Here is a 15,807-nt window from a genome sequence, read left to right as displayed (position 1 = left end):
AAAAAAAAAAAAAAAAAAAAAAAAAAAAAAAAAAAAAAAAAAAAAAAAAAAAAAAAAAAAAAAAAAAAAAAAAAAAAAAAAAAAAAAAAAAAAAAAAAAAAAAAAAAAAAAAAAAAAAAAAAAAAAAAAAAAAAAAAAAAAAAAAAAAAAAAAAAAAAAAAAAAAAAAAAAAAAAAAAAAAAAAAAAAAAAAAAAAAAAAAAAAAAAAAAAAAAAAAAAAAAAAAAAAAAAAAAAAAAAAAAAAAAAAAAAAAAAAAAAAAAAAAAAAAAAAAAAAAAAAAAAAAAAAAAAAAAAAAAAAAAAAAAAAAAAAAAAAAAAAAAAAAAAAAAAAAAAAAAAAAAAAAAAAAAAAAAAAAAAAAAAAAAAAAAAAAAAAAAAAAAAAAAAAAAAAAAAAAAAAAAAAAAAAAAAAAAAAAAAAAAAAAAAAAAAAAAAAAAAAAAAAAAAAAAAAAAAAAAAAAAAAAACAAAAAAAAAAAAAAAAAAAAACAAAAAACAAAAGAAAAAAAAAAAACAAACAAAAAAAACAACAAAAAAAAAAAAAAAAAACAAAAAAAAAAAAAAAAAAAAAAAAAAAAAAAAAAAAAAAAAATAAAAATTAATAACACAAAAACCACAAAAAAACATTAAAAAACAAAAAAACAAATACTATTAAATACAAATATAAAACAAAAATTCAAAAACTACAAAAAAACAAATAAACATATAAAAATAAAAAATTAAAACAAAAAAAAATAAAAAAAATAAATAACAAATAAAAAAAAAAAAAAAATAAAAAAAAAAAAAAAAAGTCTGGGAAAACTGTCGACGTTAGATAAACGTATTTATAAATATACTGATGTATTCTCATGTTTTATGCGTGCGTGTGTGTATGTGTTTATGTATGTACGAGGGCGTTTTTCAATTTAATTGCATGTACGTGCTCTACTGCTATACAAGTTTTAAACCTTTTGTATGCTACTGTATCATCATTAAGTATATTCTTGTCATCCACTAGTCTTGTAGTACTAAGCTACTACATTTTAACTGTTTTGACAAATTTCTTGCTCCTTTCGTGTGAAGTCCTCTAGTTGCTCTATCCTTACATCTTTGGAAGACCTGTTCACTATCTACATTATTAATCTGTTTCAGAAACGCAAAGGATGTGATCAGGTGACCCTTCGTTCCTCCATAATGAGCAGATTTAAGGTATCTAGCCGTTTTTCTATAACTCCATTTCTTAATTCTGGTACCATCTTTGCTGCTCTTCTCTGCATCTTCTTTATTAGTTTTTGTGCTTATTTGAGTGCAATGACCAAATTTGAGAAGAATATTCTAGTTTTGATCTAAAGAAGGATATGAACAGTTGGCTGAATATTTCCTTATTTCTAATCTGAAAGCTATTCTAATATTTACCAGCAGACGGTTGGTCTATACAATTCTCCTAATGTTGAACACTGGATTGGGGACGATTCTAACTCCCATGTTCCTGAAGCCTATTTTTTACTTAATAGTATCTATACTGGTGCCTTCTTTCAGTCTCCCATCCTCGTTACGTAATATTTACTCGGGCTGAATTTCATCGACGATATGTTTGACAAACTCTGGGTCGGTCTTCTTGAAAGTAGATGCAATCTTCGTCTCATTTTACTTCCTTCATTATCTCGGCATCATCTGCATAAATCTTCAAGTAAGATTCCAGTCCCTCTAGCAAGTCATTCACATAGATCAAGAGGAGTAATATAGTCCCGGGAACGAACCCCGCATCACGACACTGGTGACTCCAACCCACTTTCTGAAGGCTTCCCTAATATGCATCCTTTGCCCCTTTTTCACCAAGATAATCTAAATCAACAATACATCGAAGTAGTCTTCGGTTATCAAACACTTTTATCAGCCTTCTGTGTGGTACAACAAGATGCTTTCTGGCAGTCCAGATATAGGCAATCCACCCAGTCTTCTCTCTTGTCTACAACAGAGGTTACTCTCTCGTAGAAATCTAAGAGAGTCGATATACATGATTTCCTTACCCTTCTCACTTCGAAAGTTTCTGTTATGAAGTCATCCACTTGCTTTCTGATTATCTTATCCAGCGCCTTACAGACAACACGTCTCAAGGAGACTGGTTGATAGATGAACACCTCCTCCTACCGATCTCCTTTCTTACACATAGATATGATGTTTGCACCTTTCCCTTGGCACTTTATCTTTTTTTCTTGTGACATTTTCAGAAGTATTCGAGGTGGTTTATCAACTGTATCTTTACACAGATTCAGCACAAATGGTGAACTCTCATCAGGTGTATGAGGTTTATTAGGGATAAGAACTTTTGGTATTCTGATTATCTTTACGTATTTCATACGTTCCCAAGAGCTTCCCCCAATTCCATATCACTAGTTTGCGGATACAGTGCCTTCCACCGTTAAAACACTTTTGAACTTAACTTACAGTGTGTGTGTGTGTGTGTGTGTGTGTGTGTGTGTGTGTGTGTGTGTGTGTGTGTGTATGGGTGTGTGTATGGGTGTGTGTGTGTGTGTGTGTGTGTGTGTGTGTGTGTGTGTGTGTGTGTGTGTGTGTGTATCATATGTCTGTATTGTGTGGGGATGCCTGTTTGTCTATACATATGTTCATGTATCAACCTGCTCCACCATCCATGTATCAACCTACCCACCTTCCATGTATCAACCTGCTCCACCTTCCATGTATCATCCTGCTCCACTTTCCACGTATCAACCTGCTCCACCTTCCATGTATCAACCTATTCCACCTTCCATGTATCAACTAGTTCCACCTTCCATGTATCAACCTGCGCCACCTTCCATTTATCAATCTGCTCCACTTTCCATGTATCAACCTGCTCCACCTTCGTTGTATCAACCTGCTCCACCTTCGTTGTATCAACCTGCTCCGCCTTCCATGTATCAACCTGCTTCACCTTCAGTGCATCAACCAGCTACACTTTCAATGCATCAACCTACTCCATCATCCATGTATCAACCTGCTCCACCTTTCATATATCATCTTTCTCCACCTTCCATGTATCAACCTGCTCCACCTTCCATGTATCAACCTGCTACACCGTCCATGTATCAACCTGTTCCACCTTCCATGTATCAACCTGCTTCACCTTCCATGCATCAACCTGCTCCACCATTCATGTATCAACCTGCTCCATCATCCATGTTTCAACCTACTCCACCTTCCATGTATCAACCTGCTCCACCGTCCTGGTATCAACCTGCTCCACCTTCCATGTATCAACCCGCTCCACCTTCCATGTATCAACCTGCTCCACCATCCATGTATCAACCTGCTCCACCTTCCATGCAGCAACCTGCTGCACCTTCAATGTATCAACCTGCTCCACCTTCCATGTATCAGCCTGCTCAAACTTCCATGTATCAACCTGCTTCACCTTCCATGTATCAACCTGCTCCACCATCCATGTATCAACCTGCTCCACCTTCCATGTATCAACCCACCATCCATGTATCAATCTACTCCACCTTCCATGTATCAATCTGCTCCACTTTCCATGTATCAACCTGCTCCAACTTCCATGTATTAACCTGCTCCACCGTCCTGGTATCAACCTGCTCCACCTTCCATGTATCAACCTGCCCCACCTTCCATGTATCAACCCACCATCCATGTATCAGTCCACTCCAACTTCCATGTATCAACCTGCTCAACTTTCCACGTATCAACCTGGTCCACCTTCCATGTATCAACCTGCTCCACCTTCCATGTATCAACCTGCTCCACCTTCCATGTATGCTCAACCTTCCATGTATCAACCTGCTCCAACTTCCATTTATCAACATGCTCCACCTTCTATGTATCAACCTGCCCCACCTTCCATGTATCAACCAGGCCCACATTCAATGCATCAACCTACTCCACCCTCAATGTATCAACCTGCTCCATCATCCATGTATCAACCTGCTCCACCTTCCATGTATCAACCTGCTCAACCTTTGATGTATCAACCTGCTCCACCTTCCATGTATCAACCTGCTCCACCTTCAATGTATCAACCTGCTCCACTTTCAATGTATCAACCTGCTCCACTTTCAATGTATCAACCTGCTCCACCTTCCATGTATCAACCTGCTACACCATCCATGTATCAACCTGTTCCACCTTCCATGTATCAACCTGCTCCACCTTCCATGTATCAACCTGCTTCACCTTCCATTTATCAACTTGCTCCACCTTCCATGTATCAACCTGCTCTACCTTCCATGTATCAACCTGCTCCACCTTCCTGGTATCAATCTGCTCCACCTTCCATGTATCAACCTTCTCCAACTTCCATATATCAACCTGCTCCAATTTCCACGTATCTACCTGCTCCACCTTCCATGCATCAACCTGTTCCACCTTCCATGTATCAACCTGCTCCTCCTTCCACGTATCATCCAGCTCCACCTTCCATGTATCAACCTGCTCCACCTTCCATGTATCAACCCACCATCCATGTATCAACCTGCTCCACCTTCAATGTATCAATCTGCTCCACTTTCCATGTATCAACCTGCTCCGCCTTCCATGTATCAACCTGCTCCACCTTCCATGTATCAACCTGCTACACCATCCATGTATCAACCTGTTCCACCTTCCATGTATCAACCTGCTCCACCTTCCATGTATCAACCTGCTACACCATCCATGTATCAATCTGTTCCACCTTCCATTTATCAACCTGTTCCACCTTCCATGTATCAACCTGCTCTTCCTTCCATGTATCAACCTGTTCCATCATCCATGTATCAACTTTTTCCACCTTCCTTGCATCAACCTGCTACACCATCTATGTATCAACCTGCTCCATCATCCATATATCAACCTGCTCCACCTTCCATGTATCAACCCGCTCAACCTTCCATGTATCAACCTACTCCACCTTCCATGTATCCATCTGCTCTACCATCCATGTATCAATCTGCTTCACCTTCCATGCATCAACTTTCTCCACCTTCCATGTATCAACTTTCTCCACCTTCCATGTATCAACTTTCTCCACCTTCCATGTATTAACCTGCTCCACCATCCATGTATCAACCTGCTCCACCTTCCATGTATCAACCTGCTCCACCATCCATTTATCAACCTGCTCCACCTCCATGTATCAACCTGCTCCACCTTCCATATATCAACCTGCTCCACCATCCATGTATCAACCTGCTCCACCTTCCCTGTATCAGCCTGCTCTACCTTCCATGTATCAACCTGCTCCCCCATCCATGTATCAACCTGCTCCACCTTCCATCTATCAACCTGCTCCACCATCCATGTATCAGCCTACTCCACCTTTCATGTATCAACCTGCTCCACCTTCCATATATCAACCTGCTCTACCTTCCATGTATCAACCTGCTCCACCTTCCATGTATCAACCTGTTTTACCTTCCACTTATCAACCTTCTCCACTTTCCGTGTATCAACCTGCTCTACCTCTCATGTATCAACTTGCTCTACCTTCCATGTATCAACCTGCTCCACCTTCCATGTATCAACCTGCTCCACCTTCCATGTATCAACCTACTCCACCATCCATGTATCAACCTGCTCCACCTTCCATGTTGCAACTTGCTCCACCTTCCATGTATCAACCTGCTCCACCTTCAATATATCAACCTGATCCTTCTTCCGAGAGAATGAGAAAAAATCCCTTTAGATCTCAGCTGATCTTTGTGGACACTTCCGTGTGGGAGGCAGTCACAGGGCGCGTCAGAAAAAGTGTGTGTGTGTGTGTGTGTGTGTGTGTGTGTGTGTGTGTGTGTGTGTGTGTGTGTGTGTGTGTGTGTGTGTGTGTGTGTGTGTGTGTGTATGTGTGTGTGTGTGTGTGTGTGTGTGTGTACACGGCACTCTGGTTATTTATTTATTGTGACACACATAACCCCCAGCCATTGACGAAGCATTATAGAAAATCACCAAATGATTTTACAAATCCAAGCTCCATTGCCTGATGACGATCTCACTGCAAATACTGTTAATTTTGCAAATGGGTTTGGCTAAACCTTTCTTCTAAATATCGCCATCAAATTTTGATTCCTTTTCATAAAATTTATCTTGTTTTTCCATATCAGGGATCGGGGTTGTGTAAGGTTGTGTTTGAAGGATCTCTCACTGGAGGTGTAAGTCTAAATGTTATGGTAATGTATATCAAAGGGAAAGCAATTGATATTTCTTTAAGGCTGCACTCATAGGTAAAGGTTCTTGTAGAGGTGCCCTTGAATGAAACACAGGAAAGGTATGACAAGATAAATGTAGGGAGAAACATAATACAAAATTATCCTACAGATTTAGAGGAAGTGGACAACCTGCTTATAAAGAGTGGCAAGTTTTAGTTGTGAAGAGAAATATGGCAAGGAATTGAGCTTCTTAGATTCTCTGTTGGAGGTGGGTGTGAGATGGAGGCCCCAATCAAGATTTGTCCGTGGCCGCACAACAGTCATGTAATGCGGTGTCTTGCTGGGTATTACTTGGTCTAGCTATGGGTGAGGGCACACAAGCAGTCAGCTCTCGGGAGCAGAAACCGAAGTAATTTCCATAGATGGGGATAAAAGGACAAACATACTTTTGTATATTTATTTTGCTTTGTCGCTGTCCCCCGCGTTTGCGAGGTAGCGCGAGGAAACAGACGAAAGAATGGCCCAACCCACCCACATACACATGCATACACATACACGTCCACACATGCAAATATACATACCTATAAATCTTAACGTATACATATATATATATATATATATATATATATATATATATATATATATATATATATATATATATATATATATATATATATATATATATATATATATATATATATATATATATATATATATATATATATATATATATATATATATATATATATATATATATATATATATATATATATATATATATATATATATATATATATATATATATATATATATATATACACACACAAACAGACATATGCATATACACATGTACATAATTCATACTGTCTGCCTTTATTCATTCCCATCGCCACCCCGCCACACATGAAATAACAACCCCCTCCCCCCTCATGTGCGCGAGGCAGCGCTAGGAAAAGACAAAAAAGGCCACATTCGTTCACACTCAGTCTCTAGCTGTCATGAAATAATGCACCGAATCCACAGCTCCCTTTCCACATCCAGGCAACACAGAACTTTCCATGGTTTAACCCAGACGCTTCATATGCCCTGGTTCAATCCATTGACAGCACGTCGACCCCGGTATACCACATCGTTCCAATGCACTCTATTCCTTGCACGCCTTTCACCCTCCTGCATGTTCAGGCCCCGATCACTCAAACTCTTTTTCACTCCATCTCTCCACCTCCAATTTGGTCTCCCACTTCTCGTTCCCCCCACCTCTGACACATATATCCTCTTGGTCAATCTTTCCTCACTCATTCTCTCCATGTTACCAAACCATTCTAAAACACCCTCGTCTGCTCTCTCAACCACACTTTTTTTTATTACCACACATCTCTCTTACCCTATTATTACTTACTCGATCAAACCACCTCACACCACATACTGTCCTCAAACATCTCATTTCCAGCACATTCACCCTCCTCCGCACAACTCTATCCATAGCCCACGCCTCACAACTATATAACATTGTTGGAACCACTATTCCTTCAAATATACTCATTTTTGCTTTCCAAGATAACGCTCTCGACTTCCACACATTTTTCAACGCTCCCAGAACTTTCGCCCCTTCCATCATCCTATGATTCACGTCCGCTCCCATGGTTCCATCCGCTGCCAAATCCACTTCCAGAAATCTAAAACACTTCACTTCCTCCAGTTTTCTCCATTCAAAATTACCTCCCAATTGACCTGCCCCTCAACCCTATTGTACCTAATAACCTTACTCTCATTCACATTTACTGTCAGCTTTCTTCTTTCGCATATTTTACCAAACTCAGTTATCAGCTTCCGCAGTTTCTCACCCGAATCAGCCATATATATATATATATATATATATATATATATATATATATATATATATATATATATATATATATATATATATATATATATATATATATAATATATATATATCTTTCTTTCATACTATTCACCATTTCCCGCATTAACGAGGTAGCGTTAAGAACAGAGGACTGGGCCTTTGAGGGAATATCCTCACCTGGCCCCCCTTCTCTGTTCCTTCTTTTGGAAAATTGAAAAAAAAAACGAGAGGGGAGGATTTCCAGCCACCCGCTCCCTCCCCTTTTAGTCGCCTTCAACGACACGCAGGGAATACGTGGGAAGTATTCTTTCTCCCCTATCCCCAGGGATAATATATATATATATATATATATATATACATATATATATATATATATATATATATATATATATATATATATATATATATATATATATATATATATATATATATATATATATATATATATATATATATATATATATATATATATATATATATATATATTTTTTTTTTTTTTTTTTTTTTTTCTTTTGCTTTGTTGCTGTCTCCCGCGTTACCGAGGTAGCACAAGGAAACAGACGAAAGAATGGCCCAACCCGCCCACATACACATGTATATACATACATGTCCACACACGCAAATATACATACCTATACATCTCAATGTACACATATATATACACACACAGACATATACATATATACATATGTACATAATTCATACTGTCTGCCTTTATTTGCTCCCATCGCCACCTCGCCACACATGGAATAACAACCCCCTCCCCCATCATGTGTGCGAGGTAGCGCTAGGAAAAGACACAAAAGGCCCCATTCGTTCACACTCAGTCTTTAGCTGTCATGTAATAATGCACCGAAACCACAGCTCTCTTCCCACATCCAGGCCCCACACAGCTTTCCATGGTTTACCCCAGACGCTTCACATGCCCTGGTTCAATCCATTGACAGCACGTCGACCCCGGTATACCACATCGTTCCAATTCACTCTATTCCCCCTTGAACGCCTTTCACCCTCCTGCATGTTCAGGCCCCGATCACTAAAAATCTTTTTCACTCCATCTTTCCACCTCCAATTTGGTCTCCCACTTCTCCTCGTTCCCTCTACCTCTGACACATATATCCTCTTGGTCAATCTTTCCTCTCTCATTCTATCCATGTGACCAAACGATTTCAAAACACCCTCTTCTGCTCTCTCAACCACGCTCTTTTTATTTCCACACATCTCTCTTACCCTTACATTACTTTCTCGATCAAACCACCTCACACCACATATTGCCCTCAAACATCTCATTTCCAGCACATCCACCCTCCTGCGAACAACTCTATCCATAGGCCACGCCTCGCAACCATACAACATTGTTGGAACGACTATTCCTTCAAACATATCCATTTTTGCTTTCCGAGATCATGTTCTCAACTTCCAAACATTCTTCAATGCTCCCAGAATTTTCGCCCCCTCCCCACCCTATGATTCACTTCCGCTTCCATGGTTCCATCCGGTGCCAGATCCACTCCCAGATGCCTAAAACACTTTACTTCCTCCAGTTTTTCTCCATTCAAACTTACCTCCCAATTGACTTGACCCTCAACCCTACTGTACCTAATAACCTTGCTCTTATTCACATTTACTCTTAACTTTCTTCTTTCACACACTTTACCAAACTCAGTCACCAGCTTCTGCAGTTTCTTACATGAATCAGCTTGCATTCACCTCCCTAACAACCCCATCCATAAACAAATTAAACAACTATGGAGACATCACACACCCCTGCCGCAAACCTACATTCACTGAGAACCAATCACTTTCCACTCTTCCTACACGTACACATGCCTTACATCCTCGATAAAAACTTTTCACTGCTTCTAACAACTTGCCTCCCACACCATATATTCTTAAAACCTTCCACAGAGCATCACTATCAACTCTATCATATGCCTTCTCCAGATCCATAAATGCTACATACAAATCTATTTGTTTTTCTAAGTATTTCTCACATACATTCTTCAAAGCAAACACCTGATCCAAACATCCTCTACCACTTCTGAAACCACACTGCTCTTCCCCAATCTGATGCTCTGTACATGCCTTCACCCTCTCAATCAATACCCTCCCATTTAATTTACCAGGAATACTCAACAAACTTATACCTCTGAAATTTGATCACTCACTCTTATCGACTTTGCCTTTGTACAATTGCACTATGCAAGCATTCCGCCAATCCTCAGGCACCCCACCATGAATCATACATACATTAAATAACCTTACCAACCAGTCAACAATACAGTCACCCCCTTTTTTGATAAATTCCACTGCAATACCATCCAAACCTGCTGCCTTGCCGGCTTTCATCTTCCGTAAAGCTTTTACTACCTCTTCTCTATTTACCAAATCATTTTCCCTAACCCTCTCACTTTGCACACCACCTCGACCAAAACACCCTATATCTGCCACTCTATCATCAAACACATTCAACAAACCTTCAAAATACTCACTCCATCTCCTTCCCACATCACCACCACTTCTTTTCACCTCACCATTAGCCCCATTCACTGAAGTTCCCATTTGCTCCTTTGTCTTACGCACTTTATTTACCTCCTTCCACAACATCTTTTTATTCTCCCTGAAATTTAATGATACTCTCTCACCCCAACTCTCATTTGCCCTCTTTTTCACCTCTTGCACCTTTCTCTTGACCTGTCTCTTTCGTTTATACCTCTCCCACTCATTTGCATTTTTTCCCTGCAAAAATCGTCCAAATGCCTCTCTCTTCCTCTTTCACTAATAATCTTATTTCATCCCACCACTCACTACCTTTTCTAATCAACCCACCTCCCACGCTTCTCATGCCACAAGCATCTTTTGCGCAAGCCATCACTGATTCCCTAAATACATCCCATTCCTACCCCACTCCCCTTACCTCCTTTGTTCTTACCTTTTTCCATTCTGTACTCAGTCTCTCCTGGTACTTCCTCACACAAGTCTCCTTCCCAAACTCACTTACTCTCACCACCCTCTTCACCCCAACATTCACTCTTCTTTTCTGAAAACCCCCACAAATCTTCACATTCGCCTCCAGAAGATAATGATCAGACATCCCTCCAGTTGCACCTCTCAGCACATTAACATCCAAAAGTCTCTCTTTCGTGCGTCTATCAATTAACACGTAATCCAATGACGATCTCTGGCCATCTCTCCTACTTACATACGTATACTTATGTATATCTCGCTTTTTAAACCAAGTATTCCCAATCACCAGTCCTTTTTCAGCACATAAATCTACAAGCTCTTCACCATTTCCATTTACAACACTGAACACTCCATGTATACCAATTATCCCCTCAACTTCCACATTACTCACCTCAGCATTCAAATCACTCATCACTATAACCCGGTCTTGTGCATCAAAACCACTAACACACTCATTCAGCTGCTCCCAAAACACTTGCCTCTCATGATCTTTCTTCTCATGCCCAGGTGCATATGCACCAATAATCACCCATCTCTCTACATCAACTTTCAGTTTTACCCATATCAATCTAGAATTTGCTTTCTTACATTCTATCACATACTCCCACAACTCCTGGTTCAGGAGTAGTGCTACTCCTTCCCTTGCTCTTGTCCTCTCACTAACCCCTGACTTTACTCCCAAGACATTCCCAAACCACTCTTCCCCTTTACCCTTGAGCTTCGTTTCACTCAGAGCCAAAACATCCAGGTTCCTTTCCTGAAACATACTACCTATCTCTCCTTTTTTCTCATCTTGGTTACATCCACACACATTTAGACACCCCAATCTGAGCCTTCGAGGAGGATGAGCACTCCTCGCGTGACTCCTTCTGTTTCCCCTTTTAGAAAGTTAAAATACAAGGAGGGGAGGGTTTCTCGCCCCCCGGTCCCGTCCTCTTTAGTCGCCTTCTACGACACGTGAGGAATGCGTGGGAAGTATTCTTTGTCCCCTATCCCCAGGGATGACCTATCCCCAGGGATATATCTATATCTATATATATAAATATATATATATATATATATATATATATATATATATATATATATATATATATATATATATATATATATATATATATATATATATATATATAATATATATATATATATATATATATATATATATATATATATATATATATATATATATATATATATATATATATTTATTTATTTATTTATTTTGCTTTGTCGGTGTCTCCCGCGTTAGCGAGGTAGCGCAAGGAAACAGACGAAAGAATGGCCCAGCCCACCCACATACACATGTATATACATACACGTCTACACACGCAAATATACATACCTACACATCTCAATGTATACATATATATGCACACACAGACATATACTTATGTACACATGTACATAATTCAGACTGTCTGCCCATATTCATTCCCATCGCCACCTCACCACACATGAAATAACAACCCCTTCCCCCCCTCATGTGTGCGAGGTAGCGCTTGGAAAGACAACAAAGGCCCCATTCGTTCACACTCAGCCTCTAGCTGTCATGTAATAATGCACCGAAACCACAGCTCCCTTTCCACATCCAGGCCCCACACAAAATTCCATGGTTTACCCCAGACGCTTCACATGCCCTGGTTCAATCCATTGACAGCACGTCGACCCCGGTATACCACATCGTTCCAATTCACTCTATTCCTTGCACGCCTTTCACCCTCCTGCATGTTAGGCCCCGATCACTCAAAATCTTTTTCACTCCCTCTTTTCACCTCCAATTTGGTCTCCCACTTCTCCTCGTTCCTTCCACCTCTGACACATATATCCTCACGGTCAATGTTTCCTCACTCATTCTCTCCATGTGACCAAACCATTCAAAACACCCTCATCTGCTCTCTCAACCACACTCTTTTTTATTACCACACATCTCTGTTAGCCTATTATTACTTATTCGATGAAACCACCTTACACCACATATTGTCCTCAAACATCTCATTTCCAGCACATCCACCCTCCTGCGCAAAAGTCTATCCAGAGCCCACGCCTCGCAACCATACAACATTGTTGGAACCACTATTCCTTCCAACATATCCATTTTTGCTTTCCGAGGTAGTGTTCTCGACTTCCAAACATTCTTCAAGGCTCCCAGAATTTTCGCCCTCTACCCCACCCTATGATTCACTTCCGCTTCCATGGTTCCATCCGCTGCCAAATCTACTCTCAGATCTATAAAACACTTAACTTCCTCCAGTTTTTCTCCATTCAAACTTACCTCCCAATTGACTTGACCCTCAACCCTACTGTACCTGATAACCCTGCTCTTAATCACATTTAGTCTCAACTTTCTTCTTTCACATTCTTTACCAAACTCAGTCACCAGCTTCTGCAGTCTCTCACATGAATCAGCCACCAGCGATGTATCATCAGCGAACAACAACTGACTTACTTCCCAAGCTCTCTCATCCACAACAGACTGCATACTTGCCCCTCTTTCCAAAACTCTTGAATTCACCTCCCTAACAACGCCATCCATAAATAAATTAAACAACCATGGAGACATCACACACCCCTGCTGCAAACCTACATTCACTGAGAACCAATCACTTTCCTCTCTTCCTACACGTATACATGCCTTAAATCCTCGATAAAAACTGTTCACTGCTTCTAACAACTTGCCTCCCACACCACATATTCTTAATACCTTCCACAGAGCATCTCTATCAACTCTATCATATGCGTTCTGCAGATCCATAAATGCTACATACAAAACCATTTGCTTTTCTAAGTATTTCTCACATACATTCTTCAAAGCAAACACCTGATCCACACATCCTCTACCACTTCTGAAACCACACTGCTCTTCCCCAGTCTGATGCTCTGTACATGCCTTCACCCTCTCAATCAATAACCTCCCATATAATTTACCAGGAATACTCAACAAACTTATACCTCTGTAATTTGAGCACTCACTCTTATCCCCTTTGCCTTTGTACAATGGCACTATGCACGCATTCCGTCAATCGTCAGGCACCTCATCATGAATCATACATACATTAGATAACCTTACCAACCAGTCAACAAAAGTCATCCCCTTTTTTGATAAATTCAACTGCAATACCATCCAAACCCGCTGCCTTGCCGGCTTTCATCTTCTGCAATGCTTTTACTACCTCTTCTCTGTTTACCAAATCATTTTTCCTAACCCTCCCACTTTGCAAATCACCTCGACCAAAACACCCTATATCTGCCACTCTATCATCAAACACATTTAATAAACCTTCAAAATACTCACTCCATCTTCTCACATCACCACTACTTGTTATCACCTCCCCATTAGCCCCCTTCACTGAAGTTCCCGTTTGTTTTCTTGTCTTACGCACTTTATTCACCTCCTTCCTAAACATCTTTTTATTCTCCCTAAAATCTAATGATACTTTCTCCCCCCATGTCTCATTTGCCCTCATTTTCACCTCTTGCACCTTTCTCTTGACCTTCTGCCTCTTTCTTTTATACATCTCCCACTCATTTGCATTATTCCCCTGCAAAAATCATCGAAATGCCTCTCTCTTCTTTTTCACAAATAAACTTACCTCTTCATCCCACCACTCACTACCCTTTCTCATTTGCCTACCTCCCACGAATCTATTGCCAGAAGCATCTTTTGCGCAAGCCATCACTGCTTCCCTAAATACATCCTATTCCTTCCCCACTCCCCTTACCTTCTTTATTCTCACCTTTTTCCATTCCGTACTCTGTCTCTCCTGGTACCTCCTCACACAAGTCTTCTTCCCAAGCTCACTTACTCTCACCATTCTTTTCACCCCAACATTCTCTTTTCTTTTCTGAAAACCTCTACAAATCTTCACCTTCGCCTCCACAAGATAATGATCAGATGTACATCCCTCCAGTTGCACCTCTCAGCACATTAACATCCAAAAGTCTCTCTTTCGCGCGCCTATCAATTAACACAATCCAATCACGCTCTCTGGCCATCTCTCCTACTTACATATTTATACTTTTTAAACCAGGTATTCCCAATCACCAGTCCTTTTTCAGCACATAAATCTACAAGCTCTTCACCATTTCCATTTACAACACTGAACGCCCCATGTATACCATTTATTTTCTCAACTGCCACATTACTCACCTTTGCATTCAAATCACCCTTCGTTATAACCAGGTCTTGGACATCAAAACCACTAACACACTCATTCAGCTGCTCCCAAAACACTTGCCTCTCATGATCTTTCTTCTCATGCCCAGGTGCATATGCACCAATAATCACCCATCTCTCTCCATCAACTTTCAGTTATACCCATATCATTCTAGAGTTTACTTTCTTACACTCTATCACATACTCCCACTACTCCTGTTTCAGGAGTAGCGCTACTCCTTCCCTCTCTCTTGTCCTCTCACTAACCCCTGACTTTACTCCCAAGACATTCCCAAACCACTCTTCCCCTTTACCCTTGAGCTTCGTTTCACTCAGAGCCAAAACATCCTGGTTCCAATCCTCAAACATAGTACCTATCTCTCTTTTTTTCTCATCTTGGTTACATCCACACACATTTAGACATCCCAATCTGAGCCTTCGAAGAGGATGAGCACTCCCCGTGTGACTCCTTCTTCTGTATCCCATTTTAGAAAGTTAGAATACAAGAAGGGGAGGGTTTCTAGCCTCATGCTTCCGTCCCCTTTAGTCGCCTTTTACGACACTTGGGGAATGCGTGGGAAGTATTCTTTCTGCCCTATCCCCAGGGATATATATATATATATATCCCTGGGGATATATATACGACACGCAGGGAATACGTGGGAAGAATTATTTCTCCCCTATCCCCTGGGATATATATATATATAT

The sequence above is a fragment of the Panulirus ornatus genome, chromosome 3, assembly GCF_036320965.1.
Source record: "Panulirus ornatus isolate Po-2019 chromosome 3, ASM3632096v1, whole genome shotgun sequence".
Lineage (NCBI taxonomy): Eukaryota > Metazoa > Arthropoda > Malacostraca > Decapoda > Palinuridae > Panulirus > Panulirus ornatus.
This window is presented reverse-complemented; position numbering follows the sequence as displayed.